Genomic DNA, 10276 nt, shown 5'->3' with positions numbered 1-10276 from the left:
AATAGCAAAAACAATGAGTCTTTCTGCAAGGAACAATATATTCTAAAATGAAATGGAGATCTTTTTTAAAGGTTAAAAACTCATTCAGTTTTATGTCTTACAGGGCTTATACTGTGGAGGTGAGTTCAATACTGTATAACTGTATTAATTCAACTGTGAACCTAGAAACTTGCAGCCACTTGTGAAAGTGTACTCTTGCTCTGGAGTGTGTTACTGAATATGTTAAAGCTGTAGTTAAATGCTTCTTCTAATCATGTAGTTATTGAAATTTAAAAAATAATGACTGGAGAGATGACTCAGCGGTTAAGAACACTGGTTGTTCTTGCAGAAGATAACATTACCATTGAAATCTATCACTAATATGACTAATATGACTTTATATCTAATATGACTTTATATCCATGCTCAGAGGCCAAGGATCTCAGAAAGTAACCAACTGTGACTAGTAATAATCAGATATATAAAGATTAGAAATGCTTGTGCAAACATCTTAATGTCAATTGCATTAAAAATGAATTTTTCTGTATGAAACTATGTACTTTAATAATGAAATAGAGATCTTTTTAAAGGTTAAAACATCACTTAATTTTATGTCTTACAGGGTTTATACTGTATACAGTTATACAATATTGTATAACTGTAATAATTCAACTGTAAACCTAAAAATTTACAGCCAATTTTGAAAGAGATACATCTTAGCTCTGGAAATTGTTATTGAATATGTCAATGCTGTTGTAATGAAATGCTTCTTCTAAGTGTGTGGTTATTAAACAAATAATTAAAAAGTAAATAAATAAAAAGACAAGTGCTTCATGATTTTCCTTATATTTGGTATCTAAAGTAGTAACAGAAGCAGAGAGTACAGCAGTGGCTGCCAGGGACTGGGGGTCAGGGGAGATGTCATTCAAATGAAGTACAACTGTGGAGGGGAGTAAGCACAGGGATCTAATGTGCATGTGACCATGTTAACAGATGTGGCACTGTAGACTTGAAATTTACCAAGAGGACAGATCTAAGTGCTGAAAGACAGGGAAAGAGAGACGAGAGAGACAGAGACAGAGTCGGAGGAAAAAGAAAGAGGAGAAGGAAAAGGTAAGAGGAGGGGGAAGGGAAAAGGAAAAGGAATGGGAAGGAAGGAGGAGAAGAATGATGAGAAACAGAGAGAGGAAGAAGACGGAGCAAGGGGAGGAGGAGTCAAAGGGAGGGGCAAAGGGAGAAAGAAGAGGCTATGGCGAGGAGGGAGAAGGAAAAGGAGAAGAAAGAGGGAAGGAGGGAGAGAGGGAGGGAGCAAAAAGAGAGGAAAAAGCAACTGTGAGTTGTAGGTATGTTAATTAGCTTGATTGCAGTAATCATTTTACCATGTATGCATGTATCAAAATGTCAAGTTGTATGCTTTAAATATATATGCATTCAATTTTTGTCAGGCAACTATGCTCCGTCAGCCGAGGTGTGGGGACGGAGCCCCACCTGGTGGGAGAGTGGGGCCTGGCTTTTGACAAAAAGCAAATGCAAAGGAGGCAGGGCCCTGCAAAGCACAGGGTCTGCTTTGTGGGCCAGGAGGCCTGCAGGAAGCCAAGAGAACTAAGACAACTGAATCTTTCAAACAATGCATGCATATGTCAAAATATCACATTATGCTCCATGAAATAGGCAATCGTCAAAGGATCAGGAAGAGGGAGGGAATGAGATAAGAAAGAGAGGAGGGAAGAAAATCAAGCATTCTAAGTATGTCCCACTACCTCTCTTTTGTCAGAGAACAGGAGTTTGTAACTTGAAGTCATCATGAAATAATGAATTAATTGTTTTTATTTATTTTTATTTTATTCGTATGAGTGTTTTTGCACCTGTCATTCAATGCCTGCAGAGGCCAGAAGAGGGCATCAGAACTGGAGTTACCTCGGTTGTTAGCTGCCATGTGGGTGCTGGGAACCAAACCCACATCCTCTGGAAGAGTAGACAGTGCTCTTAACCGGCCAAGCCATCTCTCCAGCCCCAAATAGTGAATTTTTTGAAGGAGCCCTGCCGCTTAATATTAGCCAGAGTGACAGGAGAAAGTTAAACCCTGTTTGCTTACATGATCTTGCCTGGGAGCCCTCTGGCTTTCATAATAAACAAAAGGCTCCACCTCAGAGTTTTAAGCTTCTCCCTTCTGCTTGGTCATCGCCTTCTGAATCTCTGTGGCTCCCACCTGGCCATGCAGACTTGCTCTCTGGAGGGGTTGGTGGGTGGACCATCTGTCACCCACAGCTGCACAGAGACCAGCAGATAATTGCAAAGTTATTTCAGTAGACAGTACAAGGTCAGAGACAGGCCAGTACTTCAAGCGACCAAAAGAAACCATCTAGAGTAGTAACACCTCATTTGAGGAACCAGAAGCAATGACTCGCACTGAGGGACTAGAGATGACAGGAAGGGAGCAAGGGACCTAGGGAACGCCAGAGAAGTGGGAACACAGCATGATCGTGGACAATGGAACTCTGAATACTAGGCATCATTGCTGTGCTGGGTTTCATCCAATGAAGGGTCTTCGCTAAGGGCTAGGGAGGTGGCTCATTGGATAAGAATGTTTGCTACGAAGACTTGAAATCAGATCTCAAACACCTATGTCAAAAGACAGGCATGAGTACCTGTGACGCTAGTATGGGGGTGGGGTGGTAGACACGGGGATCTCTGAGGATTGCTTGGCACCAGCCTAGCTCCAGGTTCCACGAGTGACCCTGTATCAAATGAAGGAGAGGAATGATAGAGCAGGACATCTGATGCCCTACTCTGGCTTCTACCTATGAGTGTATGGACATGTACACATATATACACACGTGCACACACATACACACACATCTACATACGCACACACACGACAATAAAAAAAATCTTCAATAAAAGCAAAGAAAACTTTTTTTCTTTGTTTGAACATCTTTATTAAATCAGATGAAGTCAGGGTCCATAGCTATGATTTATTGCCTGGGAAACACCAGAGCAACCAAACAACACATTTTCTTTCACTCCTGGCGAGTAATTAGCCTCTGTGCTGCTAAAGGGCCTGTCAGCAGCCCTGTCAAGAAGAAAGAAAAGCCAGCTACAGCAAAGCCCTGGGCCCCTGGTGTTACTCACAGTATCCCTTGTGCTTGAAGGAGCAGTCCTTTCCTTCTAATCCACTGTCTCTTCCTAAGAAAGGCAGAATAGAGGAGCAGCAGCAGGACCACCACCATGTGCAAGACTGGAATGGCATATTAGATGAAGAAGAAGGAGCACACCCCACCCAGGGCAAACTGCAGAATAACCATGGTCAGATGAGCCGTAAATCACCCCATTGACCCTTGCAGCCACACTGAAGGGTTAGCTTCAATTTACAAGGGAAGAAATATAAATATGCAGAGAAATAAGTAACTTAGCCAAAGCCAGGCATGTGCTAGATCAGGACAGAATTCAGCTCTGCCAGCTGCCCACAGGCCATTCAGGTGCCATCACAGGGCACCTTCAGGTAGATGAAAGTGGAAAGGACAAGAGGTCTCTGGCACAATGCCTGGGGGAGAGCAGGTGTTTCTTAAGTGAAAGTCTCTCCTACTCTCTCCTCAGTGAGCACAGCAGTTGCTCAAATACTATACACACATAAATATGAGACAGATTTTTTAAACATGTTTTTAACTTTTATTTATTTTTTTAGGTGTATTCGTGTATTGCCTGCATGGAGGTAAGTGCACCCATGCCATGCAATGCCTGTGGAGGTCAGAAGAGGGTGTCAGATCCCCTGGGACTGGACTTACAGACAGTTGTTAGCTGCCATGTGGGTGCTGGGATTCAAACCTGGGTTTTTTGCAAGAACAACCACTGTTCTTAACCACTGAGCCATCTAGGGCACAGATTTTTTAAAATTAAATTGGATAGGTAGAAAAAATTAAAAGAAGAAAACTAAAGCACCAGTAGTTTTCTTATGCGGAAATAACCACAGTTTAGACTTTAGTCTATTTTCCTTGGACTGGAATGCATTCATATTCATATCCAAAGCACCTAACAAATGCTGAAGAGGATGCAAAGCAAAGAGAACTTTTATCCACTGCTGGTGGGGATGTGAAGTAGTTCACTCACTATGAAAATCAGTATGGAGGGTCCTCAAAAAACTAAAATAGAACAACCATATGACCTCCTATAAGACTCCTGACTATATATTCCTTGTAATGGTTAATGTTGACCTGGGAACCTGGGAAGAATCTCAATGAGGGATTCTCTAGATCAGGTTGGCCTATGGGCATGTCTGTGGCATGTTGTCTTGATTATGGTAACTGAGGTGGGAAGACCCCCCCACTGTGGGTGGCACCATTCCCTAGGCAAAGGATCCTGAACTCGGTAAGAGTGTAGAAGTCAAGCTGAGCACTAAGCATACATGCATTCATTCTCTGCTCTTGACTGTGGCTATGATGTGACCAGTTGTGCCAAGTTCCTTGACTTCTCTTCACTGATAAACTATAAACTGAAATTGTGAGCCAAATAAGCCCTTTCTACTTTAAGTTGCTTTAATCTGGGTATTTTATCACAACAAAAGGAGAAGAAACTAAGACACACCTGTGCTACTCTAAGCCATTGTACCACAGAGATGCCTGAACATCAGTGTTTATTGCTGCACTAGTCACAGTAGCTATGCTATGGAATCAGCCTAGATGAGTGGATAAAGAAAAGTTGGTGTATATATACAATGGGGTTTTATTCAGCCATAAAAAGAACAGAGCTATGCTGTTTGCTGGAAAATGGGTACAACTGGATTTCATCAAATTAAGTGAAATAAGGCAGGCTTAGACAAATGTCACATGCATTTTTCTTATTTGTAGAGCCTATATTTGTATAGATATATAAAACCATGTAGATATGACACATAGACGTAGATACATACTTGACATGATGCGCAAGGGAGACAGAGAAGGAAGGTGACTAACGGGGGGCAGCCAGCAAAGGGATAAAAATGAGGGTATGGGACTGAATACAATCAAAGCACATGACACACAGGAAAGAAATTGTCTTTATGAAACCCAACACTGTCTACAATGAATATACACCAATAAAACATGACATGATTAATATTTGAGGTGAAAGGCATGCTAATTAGCATGAATAGATCATTCCATAACATATATATATATATCAAAATACTACACTGTACCTTATAACTATATTCCTGTCAATTAAACTTTTTAATATTTATTATTTTATCTTATGTGTATAAGTGCCTGTATGTGTGCAACTGCACCTGTGTCCTGCAATGCTCATGGAGGTCAGAAGAAGTCACCAGATCCCCTGGAAGTGGAGTTAAGGATGGTTGTTAGCCACCATGTGGGTACTGTGAATTGAACCCCAATCCTCTGCTAGAGCAGCCAGTGCTCTTAACCACAAAGTCATCTCTCTGGACCCAATTAAAAATTTTTAAGTAATTTTTTGAAAACTGAAATTGTACTATGAAATGTACCTTTTACAAAATTTTAAAATATACTAAGAAATTTTGATACAAGTTTGCACATCCTCTAAAGTTGAATAGTACACCACCTTGTAGATGTGCCATAACCTATGGCTGCGTATTTTGATTCTTTAAATGCCTGCTTATGACAAAAGCCTGAGAAGGCTCAGTGAGTAAAGTGTACCCCACAAAAGCATGAGGACCTGAGTTCAGATCCATAATGCCTACATAAAAATTCGTATGTTGACCTGTATCTGTAATCCCAGCACTGGGGAGGCAGAGACAGGAAGTCTAACCAAACCAGTGAGCTCCACGTTCAGTAAGACACCATGTCTCAAAAACTAAGGTGGGGTGCTAGTGTACTGAGGCTACAATCGTGGAAGCTGTGTCTCTCGTTTCATCATGTAAGACATCTCTACTACAAAGATGGTCAAACCTAAAACCTGAAGGACTTTCTGTAATAAGTGTTGCAAGTCCCACAAAGTGGCCCAGTATAAGAAGGGCAAGGATTCACTGTATGCACAAGGAGAACAGGTGTTATGATCAAAAGCAGAGCAGCTATGGTGAGCAGACAAAGCCAATTTTCCGAAAGAAGGCCAAAACCACAAAGAAGATTGTGCTAAGGCTTGAGGGTGTTGAATCCAACTGCAGGTCCAAGAGGCTTGAGGGTGTTGAATCCAACTGCAGGTCCAAGAGGATGCTGGCTGCCAAGAGGTGCAAGCATTTTGAACTAGGAGGCGACAAGAAGAGAAAGGACCAAATGGTCCAGTTCTAAAACTCCTGTATTGTCTGAGGAAAGTACCGAATGAAGCAGTAGAAAATTCCCTGTTGGAAAATAAAATTGTACTTCATAAAAAATTATTTTTTTTTGTCTTTTTGAAGCAGGGTCTCCCTGTAGCCCCAGCTATCCTGGAATTCACTATGTAGACCAGGCTGTCCTTTAACTCACAGAGATCTGCCTGCCTCTGCCTTCCAAGTGCTGGGACTACAGGCATGCACCACCATGCCCGGTGTAAAAAATATTTTTAAAAAAAACTAAGGTAGAGAGTGACTGAGGAAGACACCTAACATTGACCTCCTGCCTCCACACACAACATGTATGTGCACCCAAACATGCCAAATATGCACACACATATACCACACACACACACACACACACATACACACACAAAAAAAAACTTATAACAAACTATTTTATACATGAAAAATCCTGTATGTATACTCAATGCATCAGTGATTGTCAGCCGTGGCTGGTCCATCTCCTAAGCCTCATTTGGAAATACTGGTTTTCACATCTTTGGAGGGCAGAGGGGATGCTCCTATCACCCACTGGGCTGAGGCCAGGGATGCTGAATGATAGCCCATGTGCAAAGACAGTTCCTCACCCAGAAAATGATTACACAGTATACAACATCAAGAATGCTAAGGACATCAAGGCCTGTGAAGCAAATGAAGCCAATGTATGTTGGCATCAGAGCCACACAGAACATTCCTGCAGTGTTTGTTATTGCTCAGTTAGATTCATGTTATTCCTCTTTTATTTCCCTATGCAGAAGTTTCTCTTGCTGAAAGCCATTTCCCAGAGTCAGACCATGGCTGGGCTCTGGTTGGAACATCTGAAGGGAAGTGGAGTCCACAGAGCTTGTGTACACTAACCAGATTCTTCTTAGACCCTTTCCTTTCTCCAGGAACTAGGGTTCCCTGCTGACTGCTGCTCTCTTAGTCCTACCTTGACAGGTTAAAAGCAGTTTCCAAGGCTGGGGAGACAGGTAAGTTGGTAAAGCATTTGTTTTGCAAGCATAAGGACCTGAGTTCAAATTCCCAGGGCTCACACAAAGAGCCGAACATGGTGGTAGATGCCTGTAATTCCAGCTCTTCAAGATCAAGAATGGGAGGTCGAGATGGAAAGTCAGGACAGGAGGATCCCTGGAGGCTCGTGGGCATCAAGCCCAACCTTTGTGAGGAAGTTCCACAGTGAGAGATCCTGTCTCAAACAGGAGGAAGGATGTCTTCTGACCTCTACACGCTCAGTGTACACAGGTACACCTGAACCCAACACACAAACACATGTGCACACACATAAATAAATAAATAAATAAATTTTTAAAAGATTCCCAGACTCCATTGTGCTAGTATTCTATGTATATTTGAAAGACAGAGAGGAATGTTGCATTGATCACAGTCACGGAGATGAGGGTTTAGAGAGGCAGCTGTGTAGTGGCCGTGCCCAGGGGTGCCCAGGTGGTTTGGTTTGTTGTCAGTTCTCATCCCTAAGCTCCCTTGCTGTGATCATGGCCAATGCTGCGGTTGAATAGCAGCCTCCACCTTCTCAGAGGAGCCATTCAGGAAGGTCAAGCCTAGACGTACTCCTCCTTCCCTTGTAACAACTGCACCAGCTGTCAAATCCCTGTGCTAAACCCCTTTCAATAGCAATAGTAATCTCTCTTGAAACAGATCCTAGAGTTGATCTTGACAGTGGGCATGTGTGTTCATTGAGAATATAACTAGAATGTTGTTTGTGTATGTGTAGGTGTATGTGTAGACATGTATGTATGCATTCACACGTAAGTATATAGACATATATTCATGTGTATGTGCAGGTAATAGATTTATTAAATAGGATGCACAATGAAAATAAAGTAAGGCTAACAATGATAAATTTAACTACAAGGCATGTAAGATGGTTCAGCAGGTAAACGCACCTGTCACCAAGCCTGACCACCTGAGTTCAATTCCAAGAACCCATATGGTGAAAGGGGAGAACCTAGTCCTTCAAGCTCTCCTCTGACCTCCATTCAGGTGCCTGTGCACAAACACAAATAAACAAACAAGCAATATTTTTTAGTTATTATGGCAAACTTTAAAACATCTTTACAATAGCTACTAGTAGATTGTCCGTGCTCCAGTGGATGCCCCCCATGTATATATGATGCCCCCCATGAACCTAGTGTGTCATTAAAAATTAAGAAGAAGGGGGCTGGAGATTCAGCTCAGCAGTTAAGAGCACTGGATGCTCTTGCAGAGGACTCAGGTTAGATTCCCAACACCCACATGGCAGCTACGAACCGTCCTTAACTCCAGGTCCAGGGGAATCCAAAGCCTTCTTCTGATCTCTGCAGCATTATACAACATGGGTGCACTCACATACATACAGGCAATACACTCATACACATAAAATAAAAATAATAAATAAAAAACTAAGAAGAATGGGAATTGGAGAGATGGCTCAGCAATTAGGAACACTTACTGTTCTTCCAGAAAACCCAAGTTCAGTTCCCAGCAGTCAGGGCAGATGGCTTGCAACCACCTGTAACTCCAGTTCCAAGAGATCCGACAACCTCATCTGGGCTCCTAGGGCTTGAAACACATGGCAGATACACTCACACATATAATTAAAATTAAAAATAAATCTTTTTTAAAAACAGGCATGAACTTGGGAGGTGAACATGTGAGGAAAGATCCAAGGGGAGCTGGAGAGGGAATGGGAGGTAATATGGTCAAATTTCATTGTGTTCATGTATGAAATTCTCAAAAGAATTGTTTTTAAATCCACACAATAAAAGCCATTATAAACCACACTCAAAGACAAGTCACAGCCCAGGAGAAATATTGTTAATTCCCGAAAACAAAGTACTAAAAACTTCTTACAAATTAATAAGGAAAAGATAAATAACCCAAGAGCAAAAAGCATAGGCAACAGCTCTGCAAATGCATCACACAGAGAAGGGAACTCAGGGCGTCAATAAACATGAAAGACTGTCAACTTTATGAATAGTCAGAAAGGCACAAATAAACCACCAGTGAAATGTCATTTCATATCTGACCATCTGGCAATGAAGTTGAAGACAGAAAAGGCTCAGTGCAAGTGGGGACACAGAGGTATGGAAGGCCCATTCTTTGCCAGTCTGAAAAGGAGCTTAAGCACGGGCTCTTTAGAGAACAATTTGACAACACGTGGTAGAATGGAAATATCCTCTTCCAGGTATCTGTTCTAAAATCCCTCCCACACATACTCAGGAGACTTCTGCCAAAAGGCATTGCTAGCAGTTATGAGAAATTTCAAACTGTACAATGCAAACCATAGGATGTTCATAAATCGACAATGACATATTCCTGCTTTGGAAGACCCTAGAACAGTTCAAATGAATGAAGAGAGATGCCATGCACCAAAGTAAACAGAAATAGATATAAAAATATATACTTGTGATTGTCTACTTGACAGGCTATAGGATCACCAAAGAGATAAACTTCTGGATATATTTGTGAGGGGGTTTTCTAAATTAGATTACTTTGAGTGGGAAAGCCCACCTTAACTGTGGAGGCACCATTCCAAGGGCTGGGGTCCTGCACCACATTAAAAGGAGAAAGTGAGCTGAGCACGAGCATTCGTCTCTCTCTGCTTCCTGGTTGTGGATGCAGTGTGACCAGACGCCTCATGCTCCTGCCACCATGATTGCTTCACCATGATGGACAGTATCCCTCAAACTACAGCCAAAAACTCTTCTTCACTTAAGTTACTTCTTAACAAGTATTTTGTCATAGCAATGAGAAAAGTACCTAATTCAATAGTATCAAATGAAAGGAAAGTTGTATCATGATCAGAAAAGTATTAAATATATGCAATGTAAATTGTAACATGGTGCATTTGTATATAATAAGGGTGTAAATATTGGCATATATTAATGTAAACATAATTTGGTTTTAAGTTCATTACAATTTTTCAGTTTAAAATTTATACAATATAAATAAAATGTTCTATAATTCTCTGTGAAACAAAAATCATACTTATACTAAAGGTAATATTTAATTCATGTAATATGAGTTAATATCTTT

The 10276-nt window shown here is 41.3% G+C and overlaps 1 pseudogene; it reads left to right on the top strand.

Moving 5' to 3' along the window:
- Positions 1-5869: 5869 nt before the first annotated feature.
- On the top strand, positions 5870-6218 carry LOC103740722 (annotated as a pseudogene).
- The last annotated feature ends 4058 nt before the right edge of the window (positions 6219-10276 follow it).

Source organism: Nannospalax galili, unplaced genomic scaffold, assembly GCF_000622305.1.
Source record: "Nannospalax galili isolate Female #2095 unplaced genomic scaffold, S.galili_v1.0 scaffold779, whole genome shotgun sequence".
In the NCBI taxonomy this organism is placed as follows: Eukaryota; Metazoa; Chordata; class Mammalia; order Rodentia; family Spalacidae; genus Nannospalax; species Nannospalax galili.
This window is presented reverse-complemented; position numbering and strand designations above follow the sequence as displayed.